This window comes from Canis lupus, chromosome 10 (genome assembly GCF_048164855.1).
Source record: "Canis lupus baileyi chromosome 10, mCanLup2.hap1, whole genome shotgun sequence".
Taxonomy (NCBI): domain Eukaryota; kingdom Metazoa; phylum Chordata; class Mammalia; order Carnivora; family Canidae; genus Canis; species Canis lupus.
This window is the reverse complement of record NC_132847.1, coordinates 7,769,964-7,787,121: the sequence shown is the minus strand read 5'-3', so window position 1 is coordinate 7,787,121 and position 17,158 is coordinate 7,769,964. Positions and strand designations below refer to the sequence as shown.

Sequence of the window (17,158 nt, the reverse complement as noted above, 5' to 3'; positions counted from 1 at the left end):
GTATTTTAGTACTGAAGGTGAAGCTATGTCATTATCAGCTCCATCATACAAGGAACAGGAAAGCTCTATATGGAAAAGATGCTGAGCAGCCCAAGATGGTAACAGATATTCACTACAGTCCTCTATTCTGTTTTCAGAAATCAAATAATCCCAGACTGAGGGATCTATCCTTTCTATAGTCCCTGACATACTTGGTCCTTAGAGACAGACAAACAAGTAAGTGAAACACAGAACCTTTCTGAGCATCTTGTCATTTTCAAGTCCACTGCTGGATAAGGAACATGTTGAAACATAGACAATTTAATTACAAAGTTGTAAGTATGATAATAAAGTATGTAGAAGGTATAGAAACATTAGGCAGGACATTTAGGCTTTCTCTGACTCCTGTAGTTAAACTTACTGTCAAATATATGCCGTAAATATCAACTTAGAGGATAGGCTTTTCTAGATTGCATTTTGAGGAGAATCAAAAGTAACACAGATGATCCTGTGATCAGATATGTGATGGGCATGAATTACCCAGAAAGATGGTGGATGTTGACAAGAGAGAGATATTTGGAAGAAAAGTAAGGACAGGTTTTGGGGGGATTCCCTAAAGAACCTAGGGTTCTTGCTAGCAGGCCAACTACCACTAAGATTGGTCCTGATTTTCATTAACCAGCATCCCCTTAAGAACCCCAAATAGAGGTTGAGTAAATGTGGGAGAGTTCGTGGTCTATTTCCATTACCTTGATTCTGGTCTCTCATGGTAGGAGATGTTTTCATTGGGTGTGCTCTCCCAGGCCCTCTGGATGTTTCTGGAACACAGAAAGAGAAATAGATGTTTTTCCTTATAGTTTCAAGTCCTCTCCTTTCTCTGCTGCTTCTGGCTCTTTCAGTCTTCGGCTTCCAAAATCAGCTCGGCCAAATGATATTTAAATTCTTTTAAAATTTATGTGATCTATTTTAGAATTTTATCTATCCTGTCTATTGCAGATGTCTACTGAAATTGCTTAATAAGCCTGATGTTGGAGACCAATAACAACTCTTGCTACGTATATAAGCTTACCATAATATGGCTAATTTTCATAATAGATTATTTTATGAGCATTTAGCAGGCACATGGCAGACAGCTATAAAGCCTCGTTTCCTCCTGTTCTTGAGCACTACTTAACAGAGTGTGTATATCAATGTGCAAGCATGCTTGGGTAGGCATTTATTACATAACTTTAATTTTGAAATAATTGTGCTTATTTTTTGGAAAACAAAGTGTTTTCTTATTTACTTTTGATAAATTTGTTTTGCTCCCGGGGGGGGGGGGGGGGAATGCACAGAGAAGAAAGCAATCTCATCACCTGTTCATATTTTAGAGAACAAAGATGTCTCTTCATGCATATCTATCATGTTATATCACAATTTAATAATGACTCGTTTTAATAATAGGATTGTTTTATGCCTTAGCAGACAAGAATTAAATTCTATACTAGGATTTAATTTAAGCCAGTACTTACATTTCATGTCCAAATAACCCTTGAAAGGACCACTAACTTTGCATTCTATTTCATTCTTACCTTTATTTGAAAAATGGTGTTTAATTTCTCCACAGAAGCACCATGGTACATTGAAACGTCTATGCCTAATAACAAAAGCCACTGAGTAGGAATATAAAAATTGTCAGATAAACGTCAATTTATGACTCTATAAACATTCGATCTGTCCGGAAAGTATGCACTGATGGAGTCAGTTCTGACAGATAAAGAGGATTCACTGAATATCCATTCCTGAGAAACATCCTTCATTAATATTTACATTCCTCTTGACAGTGCAATTGCTGCAACCATAGGTCGGGAAAACATAGGCTGCATTTGGCAAATATACAGTTACAGTTTTCCATTTGTCTAAAAATCCAAATACTTAGGGCAAGAATATGGGCCTCACTATGGACTTCCTGGACTTCGGACCTCAAGTGTACTAATTCAAGGGGGAAAAAAAAAAATCCATGACACTTATTTTAAGGCATGGCTGCACTCACAGCCAGTTAACTCATTATAGAAAAGGAAACAAAGGCTGGTTTTAGTGCCCCTCCCCCCCTTTTTCCTCTTCTTCATTTTTTATTCTGCTGTAAGCAGTCACTAAAAATATATCTGGTCAATAAGGGGCAGGTAAAATTGGAAGGGTTGCTATAGGAACACACGAACTGATGCAGAGAAATAACCACTCTAATTTATACTGTGTTTTCATGTTGTATTTCCATTGTAGTTAAACTCAACTTCAAAAGACATTCCTTAAGAAAGAGGCTATTTGAAATGCAGAAGACTTTCTGAGAGAATTTTATGGACTAACTTTAAAAATAATAAATTCTATATCTGAGTAGAGCTACAAGCAGAAACCTGGTATTTCTTCTCTTCGTTCCATTCTCTTTTCAGTGCATTTTAACTAAAATCATTTTTACGCAGCCTAAGACCAGGGAATGCATTTTAATGGTGATGAAAGCATGAGTAATGAGGAGTGCTGCCTGAAGCAGCCCCCTCCAACTGCTCTCCCCCATTTTGACAGGCAGCATCTATATTCCAACTCTGAGACCCTCCTCATTCCCGATTCTGTTGAATTATCCCACTCAGAAACTATGCTCTCCTCAAGTCTTGTTTTTTTCCAAAGGTGACAGCCTCTACTGCCTTGTTTCTGACCTCCATTTGGTAAGTCCAGCATAATCACTGGAGGCATTTCAGACTGACAACCAAAATAATTTCACATTCCCCAGACCCGTGACGGAAAGGACAGGGTCATTGCCACCACAGCCACATAAAAATCTTCCAGAGGGAGGGATAGAGAAGGAGCTTACTGCATGACACAAAGCTTTATATCAGAGGAAGTGAAACCAAAGCCTTGCTCATAGCTATATATTTTCGTATGTCCAACTCATAAGCTCAATGAATTTTCTCCCTCCCCTCCAAAGTTGTGGGTGTAGTCAGCGAGCAATTTATTCCCAAAATGAGGGTGCATAAGCAGTTTCTAGGCCAGTGATCAAAAAGTCCCATGGATCAAAACTACTCAGGAAACAAGATCATTCACAGCATCACCTTAATGGCGTGGCTAGATGCTGGTTGCCCCTCCTTCCCTAGTAAGTCAGAGACAAAGGTCAAATGTTCCCTCTTTCCTTGTTAAAAAAAATGTTTCATGGTTGACAGGGGAGGAACTGTGGTTCATCTGACAGTCTTATCACTTCATTCGGTTTAGTTCAGAAAAGTGGTTTTCAGCTGGACTGTCTAGTTGAAGCATAGGGTTTGAGAAGAAAAGGAGCAAGATGGAAACAAACATCCCAAAGATAAAAACCACACCAAATAAATTTTTGAAGTCCATAAAATGATGTATGTCAGAGGGGCTAGCAATTAATATCTCTGCAAATTATGAAATGATCAAATACAAATTATTTGTGTGGGGTCAAACACTCCAAATGTTTAGTACCAATTTATCCTGTCCTAACATTATTGACATAAACAATGTCTTTGCAAGAGCTTTTAATCATGAACATATTTACATGTGCCTGGGAGTGGGCAGAAAATAAATATAAAAGCAATTTCTCTGCCACATATTCTTGACCAAATAGCCCAACAGTAACACTCAAGACTGTGTTTGTCAAATAACTCGTGCACACTCTACTGAAACACCTAGTATGTATGAAAACGTTGCCTACTTTTTTGGGTGAAATTGTACATATAGTTCTGGAATGCATTTTAAAAGCTTTTCCCAAGACTGAAGCAAAGAATTATCAAAAACCTTGGGCTGATAAATGTCTTCTGAAAATACCAACATCTCAATTACAAACACGTCCATCTAAAACTCCACAAGAAAACCCATCAATGGGGCACCTGGGTGGCTCAGCAGTTGAGTGTCTGCCTTTGGCTCAGGTCATGATCCCAGGGTCCTGGAATTGAGTCCCTCATCTGGCTCCCCACAGGGAACCTGCTTCTCCCTCTGCCTATGTCTCTGCCTCTCTCTGTGTGTCTCTCATGAATAAATAAATAAAATCTTTAAAAAAAGAGAGAGAGAACCCATTATCATACAACAGAATGTACCATTCCAGAAAATATTTCTCATATTTCTAAGATGCTTTTTTAAGCTGAACCATCTTTTTGTTTCAAATCGATGTCAAGGACAGTTGGGATAGATGGGGAAATTTGAACCTTCCAAGACCAATGGGACCAGTTTATAAATGATAACCTTCAACTCCAAATCTGTTAGCTGGAGGGCAATAATGATTGTTTAGCCTAGAAGATGAATTTAAATTATCCTACAAAATATAGTTTGTGGAGTTAACTAATCACATTAGAGACTGTGTTTTCCAACACAACCCATCGTGTCTTTTTTAACTATGCTCAATCCAACTAATCACAAAAGAAACACATTTGTGTTTGTCTTCAGAGAAGTACTAGCATTTTGAAACTCCATCACCACTGCCCACACAGAAAAAGAACAAATTTTGGAATTACTGAGTTGGCTTACATACATGTGTGATTATGGACTATTTACAATTTCTGGGTGGAAGCATTCAATTCTGTCATCATATGTGGATGTGTCATCAGTAGCATTCCTGTCGAGGTCAGAGAACACGTTCAGTTCCTTGGGCATGGACCTATCTTTACTGTTACCCCTGACAAAGGAAAGACAATCTGTCTGGGTTTTCAGGCAGCCTGTAAATAACTACCTGTTCTCTCAGCTGCCTATATTCAGAACCAAGGCAGAGTCATAAGAGTCCAAGAGATGCAAATTTTCCAATCACCTCTCTGCTTAATGACACTGATATTGGTGTCTGTGGCTTAGCTAAGCAAATGGGATTCATCTTTGAATTGCACAGACTCACCCACCACAGTCCCCAGCTGTTAGAAGCCACCACAGGCTCCAGAGCAGGAGTAGGGCCTTCACATTTAGAACCTACAATGCAAGACTCCGAGAGGAATGTACACATCCTGAAGTAGGCTCCCAAAAAAGAAGTGAGACAGAACAGATGAAGATCAACCTCCCCCTCTCCATCCAAACTCCAGTGAGACAAATTATTTCTTCAGAGAGGGACATCAATGGCTCAAAAAGCAAGCTACGATACTCTCCCTAGGCCCCTTCCAGAAGGAAGCATAGAGCCAAGGAAAAAGTGAGTTCCCCTTCTACCTCAATGCACGCCCTTTCCTCTCCTAGCACACTACAGAAAAAAGTGTTCTAAATGGAAACTCAACAGTCTGAAATAAGTAATTTGCTTTGGTAAGTTCTTAATTTAATATAAAGAAGTAATTTAAATATTGGAAAAATTTAGCTTATTAATTTATATTATTAAGCCATATTTCCACTAGCATGGATCCTTTGATATTAGCCTTACCTTTATGGTGATGGGAAAACTGCTGTAAGAGTTTAAAATTTTCATATTCTCAATAATTTTTTTCTCTCAGCTTAAAAGCAACACACACACACACACACACACACACATACACACATACATACACACACTGTTGGGTTGCTCAGTCCACCATATATTTATTACTGTTTTTTTTTTTTTAAAGAAAAAAACTTCCCAAATATCTCACTCCAATACAGTAGAGTAAAATTTGCTTTGTTTACTATGAGTATATCTTGCCCATCATGCATTATCTCCCTATGTACAAAGGCCCTGGAGTCTTCTTTAGACTGCACCGGTACTTTTGAGCCCAACATTTTATTTGATAAAAATCAAAGGTTAGATGAGTTGTATTTACTGTGCTTCCCAGAATAAAAATGTTTAAAATGCTTAAAAATAAAAACCCCTAAATATCCTTATTGTCTTTGACTTCCAAATGCTTGGGATTAGTGAAAAACTGTGGATATAAAGAAAACATGATATCAAGAAGACTGTCGTTTATGAGTTTCAACTATTCTCACATCAATACAGAATAACCAGACTACAACAGCTCTGGATTATCATACTCCCTCAGATGTGCTACAACCAAAGTTATTTTCCATTAATAAGAAGAGTGATAAGTTGAACAGAACAAGTAATTCACTCTTCCCTTGTATCATGTGCAGTTGGAAAATAATCACTGGATACTTCATGCCCAGTACTGGGGACACAGATAAATAACCCAAGGACTTAAAGGTGCTTATGCATTAGCAAAGAGGGTCAGCTTGTACAGCTATCTCCAAATTTTTCTCTTAAGGGAGACAAGCATACTGTGTTGTTCTTCATTAAATGTAAAAATGGAGGTTTCTGAGAGAAAAAAGATCCTATGGGGCATCATGGAAAATGAATGTAAAACAAACAGCATGTCAACTCTGTCTTGAAGGAAGAGTAAGATTTAGATCAACAGGGAGGGGTGGAGGAGTAATCCAGGTGGGAGTACAGAAGAGAATTCTGGAAGCCCAAGAATGAGACAGAGATGAAGCGGGTGCCCTATCCTGGCTTCCCCAGAAATTGGAGCCTGAGACTGAGTCCATGTGATATTATTTTAAGAGGAAATGCTACGCTAGGAAATAGGAGTAAAGGATTAAGAGGAACAAAGCTGAAAGGGAGGAAGAGCCAATATGAGGATGCATTTTTTTAACTGCCAGATAAAACCAATTACTCCATCCTTGGGAATACTCCCCCAAGGCCCAACTTCATTTCAAGACCAAGTGTCAATCGGTGAATCAAGGTGGGGAAAGTAGGAACATTTTCATACTGGTGTCCAACTTCCACTGGTCAAGAGCCCTTTTTTTGTGACATTAGCTCCTCCATACTTGCAGGTTGGGCTTGTCTGGATATGGACACTCAAGAGGCTCCCAGGGAAGCAGCAACAGCAAAGCCCCAGGGCAATTATCTTCAATATTAACTTAAGTTTTAGGAAGCTTGCTCTAATGAGATGAGCAAGTGAATGGGAGATGGGATTGAGAAAAGGGGACTAGAAACAGCAATGTATTTGTCATACTTTTGAAACTGATTCAGCAGAGACGTCACATGGACAAGGACCATGGCTGTGACAAGGGGACTAGTAAAGTGCTGGGCCAGGAGTCAGGGGACTAGGTTCTGGTCCATATGCCATTCATGATTCACTTTCTGAGCTCCAACTCATAAAATCACTTCTCTTGGTCTCTACTTTCTTGCTTATAACATAAAGTTATTGAACCAGCCCTGTTTACCTCACTGACTTAAAAGACAATGTGTTGGGAATAGTTTTGTAAGACTTGAGAGGTCACTGTGATAAGCAGAAGGTATCAACAAGGAGAGTAGCACTGTCTTTTACTATTGCTCCATCTAGATGTATAGACATCAAAGACCCAAGACCAGGAAGAACCCTGGGGCCCATACCCTCACCTTCATGTAAATATCCTCTGCTTACTGAAATAAAATCAATACGGTTGAGGCATTTACCCCCATGATTAGAAATTCTGACCATTAAAACAACCCACAGTGGAACAAATTTCTGTGTTCTCAGCTAAGCTTACCAGATTGTGTACAATAAATAAATTCTCTAAATTCTAAGCTCTCAGTCATAATTTACTTTGTAAGCACAAAACATCTTGATCTATAACTGCAGAAATTTAACAACTATTGCTTTTCTACAGGAGCAAAATGAATTTTTTTAAATGAGGTAATTATTTAGATAATAAAATCCTTATAACCCCATTAGACTCATTCATCTTAATTTTATGCAAAATAAAGGGCCCTTTACCTACATGATCAAGATAATTACTTCAATGTGTACTTCACAAGCAAACATAGATCTCCTTTGTCTCCATTAGCTACCTCAAATAACTAGGGCCATTGTGTCATAGCTCTGTCATTAAACTGCCCCTAGTACCCGCTCCTCCAATCTCACCTGCAGCCCACCTCACCTCCAGGCTCTGGAAATGGCACAGTCTACGACTGGAATTTCAAGCAATCAGTAATAACAATAACATTTTCTCTGGTTTTAGCATCTGGTGGATATAGGACTCAATATAGATTAAAAAATTAAATTAAAAAATAAAATGGCACAAAACACTCAGTGAGTAGGGGACTATAATAACTGAACCATTCTGAGTTACTGCTGGTCTTTGAACCAAGTGACTTCTGTTCTTCTTGAGGTTCCACTAAATGGCTGTGACCTTCAGCAAGTAACAAAGCTTGTCTGAGCCCCAGTTTCAGCAAGTGTTAATGAATACATGTAACAGAATGTTCTCAAAGGTATTTTCTAACTCTGATAGTCAGTGGTTATTAAAACAGCAATATGAAATGGTTTTCCCCATGAACATGATCTGTTATAATTAAGGTTTAACTAGTCAAACTAGGTATTATCACACATCATAGGATCAGCAGGCAGTATGACTAAAGCCATCCATGCTCAACTGGACCAAAATCACAGAAGTTGATTGCTTAATTTGTATACACCCGAGTCCAGTACTCTCAAGTGCAGAGACAACATTTATGATGAAAACAGAGCAGCTGATATTACAAAGGTCAAATGTGGTAAGTACATACCTTGTCCCCATTTCCCTATGCAAAATATTTCCTGATACATGCAAGAAATACAGAGCTTTGGTTTGTTTCCTGTAATTACTTCCATTTCATGCAAGTCTACCTTCTCGTGCTGAGTAGTCAAAACCAAGTATAGGATCCTCTTATTTAGCTGAGTCTCCATATCAAGTGCTCACCAGGGTCTATTCTTCTGCCAAAGTTCTCCAATTCTCCTTACCCTATTTTCTATCCCACCCCTTTTTCTTATCTTACCAACCTTCTCTAGATTCTTTATCGTTCTAGGCAGAAGCCTTTTGATTTAATCATTAGTGACTACTCATCTTTAAACCAACAAGCAAAACCTCCGATGACGTATTTTGCCTTGCTTCAGGAATATAAGGCATCTCATGAAGAAACACATAGGCTGGAAAAATGAAATATATTCTCAGTTTGGAAGAGGACTGAGGCAATGAACAACTAAGGGTAATAAATGTGAAGTGCCAGGAGATAAGTAAACAACATTTATGCCATAAAAACCTATGCACATAGTAAAAGTAGATCTCTAATTTGTTATTCTCCTTCTATCTGTCGGCAGGAAGAGGAAAATATGACTAGATCTGTAATTTACTGTGTTCATAAGATAAAGATATACCAATTGCTCTGAAGAAGCACAGAGAAATACCTCTTCCAGGCTCTTATAAGGATACTCTGTCATGTGCTGAACCAGCAACTTAATCCTTCTAGTAAATAAGTCGCAGAGCTCCATAGCTTTGTTTCTGATGACATCCTTCAATAGAAGTTGATGACAAGCCAAAGGGGCAATGTAAGAAAATCAATAGTACAGGATGTTGATAAAGATGTTGTAATTGGGTTGAATCCAATGATGGATTTTACATTATTGGGAATATTCTATCTCTCAACTGAATTTTTAGTAGCTAGTGTATGGCAGTACAGTTAAGGTAATCTGAGCCAAGGGGTACCCGAATTGCAGGGTTATAGTTAAGGGACCAGCCAAATGCTTTATCAGCTTGCCAGGCCAGGGATAGAACTGCCATTCTTTTATGAAAACTGAGTTGATAAAGAAGACCAATTGCCTACACAGAAAGCCAACCACACACTCTCTGAGGTGACTGAGGGGCGACCCCACCCTCAGGCAAACAGTATCCTTAGGAGGAGCAATTCTCACAACACACAAACAGGGCAGGTGAGAGCCCTAAATGCTATGCCCCCAAACACAACTGTTATTCAAGTCTCTGAAAATTCTAAAGCAACTAAAACAAACAATCCACTTTGGTCATTAAATAATAAATCAAGTATCTACAAAGCATCCATTTGAAGTCTAGAGCTTCTTGGGCTATAATTCCCTAATATTCCCTAGAAAGATAAAATTGTTGAAAGCTGGTTCATAGGCATCAAGTGGATGAGATAACCTGTCACAGAGCAGCTTTATTATTTACACACAAGTTAGAAACCGGAGGTCTGTTGAAACAAACCTGACAGCTTAGTGTTGGAAGATGTGATATGTGATCCCTTTTACTATTAAGACCATTTCCAGTCTGGCATTAAGAACCTTGCCATCTGTATATAAGAAAATGTTTGGCTTCCAATGTTTTAGAGAATCTGTATGGGGTGGGGGGGTGGGGCATCATCTTTTTTATAAGTATTCAGTTGTTTATCTTGGCATCCAGAAAAACCCTATGCTTTTTAATTCCCTTTCACCTTTATATTCTCCCAGTTTGGCATTTAATCAATTGTCAACAAATACTGACTGAATGATAAATTTGGGTCCAAATAAGATATTCATAAATTACCCAACTGAAAATAATTATTATAGACCAGAAGCTGCCTTTCTCTATTAATGATACATTTTTAAAAAAAAAATCCCTTGGTAAAAATGCATACCCTTTGATTCACACTGAGAAACTGTGATTGGTGGGGCACCTGGGTGTCTCAGTGGTTGAGCATCTGCCTTTGGCTCAGGTCATGATCCTGAGGTCCTGGGATTGAGTCCTGCATCAGGCTCCCCACAGAGAGCCTGTTTCTTTCTTTCTGTCTATGTCTCTGCCTCTCTCTGTGTGTTTCTCATGAATAAATAAATAAAATCTTAAAAAAAGAAACTGATTGGTTCAGTTTGTGGTGGGATTCTGATGGCTGACTTTTAGCAATCATCCCAGATTTGTTGGATTCAAGTGATTCAGGAATTCAGGTCTGAAAAACACTGCAGTAGATGCCAATTTGAGTTCTCAGGGACCATCATCAGCCCAAGGTCTTAGCTCCTATTTTTTTATTCACGATCAAAGGACTATGGAGGTCAGTAAGAGTTGCAAACAATCACATAAATGCTAACAATTACTCAAGTTGGTCAAGTATAAAACGGAGGTCAATAATGGAATACCTGTGTCAAAAATCTAGACTTCTTTTGTAAATACTTGCCTGAAAAATTCAAGCCTTTATGTTATTAAGCAAAGTGTTTTAGAAGGAACAGATGCTAAGCTCCTAAGTCTATAATTTTGGACAAATAAAGGGTGTACTCATTTAAAAAGGAAGCTTAGCTACATTCAGGATTTATAAGCACATATTATGAAAACCCAGCAGAAAGGCTGCCTGGGATCCACAAATTTCAGGGCATTAGCAGACCTTTCAGCCAAATTCAAATGTCTCGCATAGATTTATTATTCCCAAGATTTTATTGTGTTTTGTTTTGCTTCTTAATTTAATTCTTAAATAGCCTCTGGGGTTAACTAATGGTTCTAATATAAACACTGTTAGGGCAGAAACTGGAATGCCTTTAAACTTTAGGGGCCAGATACAAAGATCTGGCAATGCTATTAGCTATAGGTGGTTATTTATAAGACAGGAATGGGTGTCTCTGGAAAAGCAACTCTGATGCTGTGGGTTTTCTGGTGGAGCAAATATATGAAGGCACACTTTTTGCCTGGTGACATCATTTACTCATTCAAATAATTACTGAGCTTCTATTAAATGTCACAAAGTCTCGGGCAGCCCGGGTGGCTCAGCGGTTTAGTGCCGCCTTCAGCCCTAGGCATGATCCTGGAGACCCAGGATCAAGTCCCACATCGGGCTCCCTGCATGGAGCCTGCTTCTCCCTCTGCCTCTCTCTCTCTCTCTCTCTCTCTCTCTCTCTCTCTCTGTTTCTGTGTCTCTCATAAATAAATAAAATCTTTAAAAAATAAAAATAAAAAAATAAATGTCACAAAGTCTGATGGGTGCTTAGAATGCAAAGGTAAATTAATTCAAGTCTACTATCAAAAGCTCACATTCTGTGACTCACTTCCAATAACAACAATAGAGGCACACATATGGAATCATGAGAAAGGAAAAAAGAAGTCCAAGTATCTCTGGAAGAGAGGATGTCTGAATTAAGTCTCTCTCTCTCTCTCTCTCTCTTTTTTTTTAAGAGAGAGTACAGAAGCATGGGGGAGGGGCAAAGGGAAAATAGAATCCCAAGCAGACTCCGTGCTGAGCATGGAGCCTGGCGTGGGGCTCCATCTCATGATTACAAGATCATGACCTGAGCCAAAACCTAGAGTCAGTGGATCAACCCACTGAGCCACCAGGTGCCCCCAATCTTAAAGAGAGAATCAGAGTTAGACAGGTGGGGGAGGGAGAGGCAACTTCAGACAGGAAACCAATGAATCAAGTGAGGAACAGCAAGGAAGAGTCATGGATTACTCCAGAATCAGCATTATGTGATTGGGACATAACATGAGAGGAAATGAGTGATAAGACTTGAGGATGGCAAGTCATGGAGGGGTCTCGAATCATGGAGTGTTTTTCCTTATAAACCTCTAAAGTGTCAGAACCAGTCAATGGAATTCTCAGCAGAACAGGGAATCATTGCAGGGACAATGTACTGGAAACCAAGCCTATTTTAATCCTCAAAGAATGACTTATGAGTATTCATTTCATTTAAGGAATGTTGGCCCCAAATGAGGGAGATAATTAGGCCAAAAGGTTGTATTACTCAAGTGTCTGATTACATCAGAAAACATGGGTCCTTAGTGGAATATGACGGGATCATCAAGAGTGATGCTCACTCTTGGCAATTTTTATTCCTGGTCCCTTCTCTTCAGATAAATGAAGATGGAGCTACAATAAATGGTGACCAGACCCCTTTTTCTTCAGAATTCCTAGCTCAGGAGGGGAAAAAAAATCAGTAACCTATGATTAGAGTATCTTTATTTGAAAGATGATGGGGCCAAGCCTAGAAAAAAAAAAAAAGGAATCACTTTTCACGATCATTGGAAGGATTTGAGTAGTTTGCATTGTTCTAGCAACAATACTAGGATTATGGGATTTTCCAGCCTCCTTCATTCCTGTGTCTTGGAAATTGTGTCCTTCGACAGCCTTCTATGCTACCACTCCACCAATTTTCCTGCTTTTTGCAACATTTCTAGTCAAATGAGAATAACTAAAACTATCTTATATTGAAGAATATCTTTCCACAGAACCATCTGTTTTTAAAGGAAATTGGGTGGAAACAACCCACAATTAGAGAAGCAATAGGTAGGCATGAAAGGGCATTTGTCCTCCAGATTTATGTTTCACTCATGAATGACCTCATCATAGAAAGAAATTAGCATAATTTATATCAATAATTTGCTTCTGTGATGTGTGAAGAAAATAATACCCCACAATAAATTAAAGATGCCTTTATGACTACATTTTCTCAGCTTACTTTCCCTTATTTACATTTAGAAATGCAAAGTCATATTAATAGAGTTATGAAAACAGCCCATGAGCTGCAACCCTCCTCGTTTATAATCTATGAGGAATGGTACTATTTAATCTGACTCAGTGGAAATGCTGTGCTCAGTCTAACTTCTTAATAGTAATGCTGTACTGATGGTTGAAGGCCCACTTCTAATTCTTTAGTTTCCAAGGCTTGAGCTCACCTAAACAGAATTGCTATCTCGTGTGTAAACTGGTCAATCATTTTGCCCAACAGATTCATTTGATTTGTTTTCTAAAGTGACCTTTTGACTTGTAATCATCCACTTTCTCTTCATGCTTTATTTCATCTCACTTTACTAGAGAGCATTTTAGAATGTTTGTCATGAAAAGAGCTACATAAATATTAATGTATTGATAGTGTTATGGCTTTTCAAACCTATATTTCATTTCATGGGTTTTAGGAGCTACAAAATTTACTGGCTGCACAGAAAATATAGATATAATGGACTTACTGAAATGCCCCAAATGTGATAAAATATATGAATTATTAATCCCATGAAAGTCACTGTGATCCTGCTTAAATGCCAAATTTTCTGAACAGATCTTGAATTTTTTTTTTTAACTAACAGAGATAAAATTTGAGATATCAGATAAATACAATCAGCACTCCAATTTTGGAAGTTTCAAGTCAGTTTGGAGATAACTATAATGAGGTAAACAAAAGCATAAACTAGGATCCGTGGAGAGTGACAAAAACATGGCAACTTAAGGCTACATGGTCCTATCTCCTCTACCTGTTTATTCTGACTCTAAACTCTACATGGGCCATGAGGTTAAAAGTCAACAGATTAACAATTGCCTTGTACGCTTTAAGGCATCTCCTAAACAAACACTTCAGATAAAAAAGTCCAATCACCTTTAAGGAGCATTCAACACAACCCCAGAGAGATGAAAATAGCTCACCTGCTGATACTCTTTACCTGTTAAAACATAGAGGGAAATTTAAGGATTGAGAGACTCTGTACTGTATAAGCACTCTATTTCAATACAGAATTTTCTATATTTGACTATGACAATCTGTATAGAACTGACAATTCACACAGCACATGAAGCTAGCGAGAGGGTGAAATCCGTAAGGCAGGCAAAAGTTCCACTGGCTATTTCTCCTTCTGGAAATGTTTGCCAAGAATTGACAATAGGGATCGCGTGACACAAGGCACTTTAAGGGAAACAGCACAAGAATACAGGGATTCTAAGTGTTGGGGACACAAAGCAAGTATGAAAATATGTAGAGAAGTGGAAAAGGTTAATATTCTCCAAGGTAGCAGTATGAGCTGCATGAGCAGCTCGAACATCCCCTTATTACTACAATTAGTCAGCACTGATCTAGAAGTAGGAACCTAACGGCACCTGATACTTGTTTTCAACCACCCAGAATCTGATGAGCCACAGTGCACACCCCGGACAGAGCCAGTACCTGGCTTCCCTAGTGCTTGTGGCCAATAGGAAAGAGGCACATGACTAGGGCAGGAGCTTGCAATGCACAGAGGGAAAGAGTAGAAAAAGCAAGCAAGGAGTGGAAAATTCAGCAGGTAGTGGCAGCAAGCAACTCTAAGCTCTGAGGTGCTGTGCCAAGCTCTGGTGGTATTGGCAGTTCAAGCCATGGCATCCCTGTTCAGTCCCAGCAGCAGGGTTGCCACCAAAAAAGATTGTGTGGCATGATTTTGCTTTGGTTTTGCTAACAGTCCTCCACTAGTCTTCTGTTTAACTGACCATCTAAATCCTGTTTCCGATGAAGGGAACAATGATCAGTAGCTCTGGCTTCACTCCAGAACCCTGAATGATACGACTAGCCAGCCAGCCCAGATTGACAACAGAAAATGTTTTGGTGATAAATACTGAAATAGAGGACCAAAACTTAGAAGATGATATCACTGCCTACTTAACGCTCTTTGGCATCAACTGCAAAAATGCTAGAAAAAATACAAGTCATTAGAATATAATCATATTCATATATAAAAATCAACCACATGAGGGCTAATAGCAACACCTCATTTATAAATGCACTTACACACTCAAAAAAAATACAACGAACTCAAATAAAGATAGCGACATGTAAATATATATAGACAAAATTTTAAAATATATTAAATGAAGGACGCCTGGGTGACTCAGTCAGTTAAGCATCCAACTCTTGGTTCTGGCTCAGGTCATGATCTCAGGGTCAACCATCAAATAGATCCTAGCATCAGGCTCCATGCTTAGTGCAGAGTCAGCTTGAGATTCTCATTCTCTCCCTCACCCTCTGCTCTTTGTCTTTCTCTCAGTCTCTCCTTCTCTCTCTCTTAAATGAATGAATGAATGAATAAAATCTTTAAAAATACATATATACTAAATGACATAAAATTATATTTAAATAAATGGCAACATAATGTGTTCTTTGCTAGGACACTGAAAAAGCTGTGGTTCACTCCAAACTCATATGCAAATGAAACGTGATGATAATTAAATAACATAGGGCAAAATGTTATCAAGTTCCCAGGCGAATAATGGGACATTTCTAAAACAGCTCTGAGAAAAGGCAGCTGATGAAAAGGGAATAATCCTACCAGATATTAAAATATCTACAAATATTAAAATATTGGATATATTAACATTTAAACCCATATGATTTCAAAATATTAAAACACTCTGGAGCTCTAGAAATAAAAAGTGGCTGAATGCATGTAATGGAGACCAAGATAAATTCTAATGAATATGGGACTTGGGTCAACTCTAAGGATGGCATTACAAACCACTGGGTAAACATGGGATTGAGACGCTAATTTCTCTTCGGTACATGGATAACAGGCTGCCATAAGGTACTGTGTAAAATGGCATCTTTCCTTCAATTCTCAAACCAGCAGTTCTGTATTCGTTTTCTAGGGCCATAGGTCATAACCAGTATCGCAGACTGGGTGGTTTAAACAAGTGATTTTCTCACACTTCTGACCGTGATGTTGTTTCCACACCGTGGCTATTGAGGATAATGCTTTGATGAACACCAGAATGCAGAAATCTCTTGAAGATACAGATTTCATTTCCTTTGGAGAATTTCTGGAGCACAGGGTAGTTCTAGTCCTAATTTTTTGATAAACTGCCATGCTGTTTTCCATAATGACTGTGTCAATGTACATTGCCACCCACAGTGTCTAAGAGTTTCCTTCCCTCCACCTCCTCCACCACATTTCCTAAATCTCGTCTTAGCAACAAAGATAAGCAAGTGGGACTTTATCAAACTAGAGACCTTTTGGCACAACAAAGCAAACAGTCCATCAATTGAAAACCCAATCAGTAGAATGGGGTTTGCAGACCACCTATTTGATAAAGGGTTAATGTTTAAAATAAAGAATTCATCCATTTTAATGCAAAAAAATGCAAATAATCCAGTTAAAAATGGGCAAAGGAGTTGAAAAGATATTTTTTTCCCAAGAAGACATATAAATAGCCAACAGGTATGTAAAAAGGTGCTCAAAATCACTCATCATCAGGAAAATGCAAATCAAAACCACATGAGCTATCACCCCACACCTGTGAGGATATATATTACAAAAATGACAGCGATAACTAATTTCCTGTTCTTAGAAGGATATTCGTTACATTGAATTAGAGACTGCCCTAATGACTTCATTTTACCTTGATTACTTCTTTTAAAGGCCCTATATCTCCATATATTCTGAAGCCTCGGGGTGAGAACTTCAACATATGAATTTTGGAAGGACACAATAACAAGTTATCGACATGGGGTACCCAGACCAGAGGCAACCTCAAACCTCTTTTTTTTTTTAATAAATTCTTTTTTTTAAGATTTTATTTATTTATTCATGAAAGACACACACAGAGAGAGAGGCAGAGACATAGGCAGAGGGAGAAGCAGGCTCCATGCAGGGAGCCCAATGTGGGATTCAGTCCCGGGACTCCAGGATCACACCCTGAGCCAAAGGCTGATGCTTAATCACTGAGCCACCCAGGCATCCCATGACTTCAAATCTCTATTCAGCATCACAAATT

General features: G+C 38.6%; 1 long non-coding RNA gene across 2 annotated transcripts in view; it reads right to left on the bottom strand.

The window, feature by feature from the left end:
* The window catches only part of LOC140641188 (uncharacterized), a 247,091-nt gene that overhangs the window by 114,584 nt on the left and 115,349 nt on the right, over positions 1-17,158 (bottom strand). For both annotated transcript variants that reach the window (XR_012037719.1, XR_012037718.1), the window contains exon 3: positions 729-797. This is a non-coding gene — a long non-coding RNA (uncharacterized lncRNA). The remainder of the gene's footprint in view (positions 1-728; positions 798-17,158) is intronic.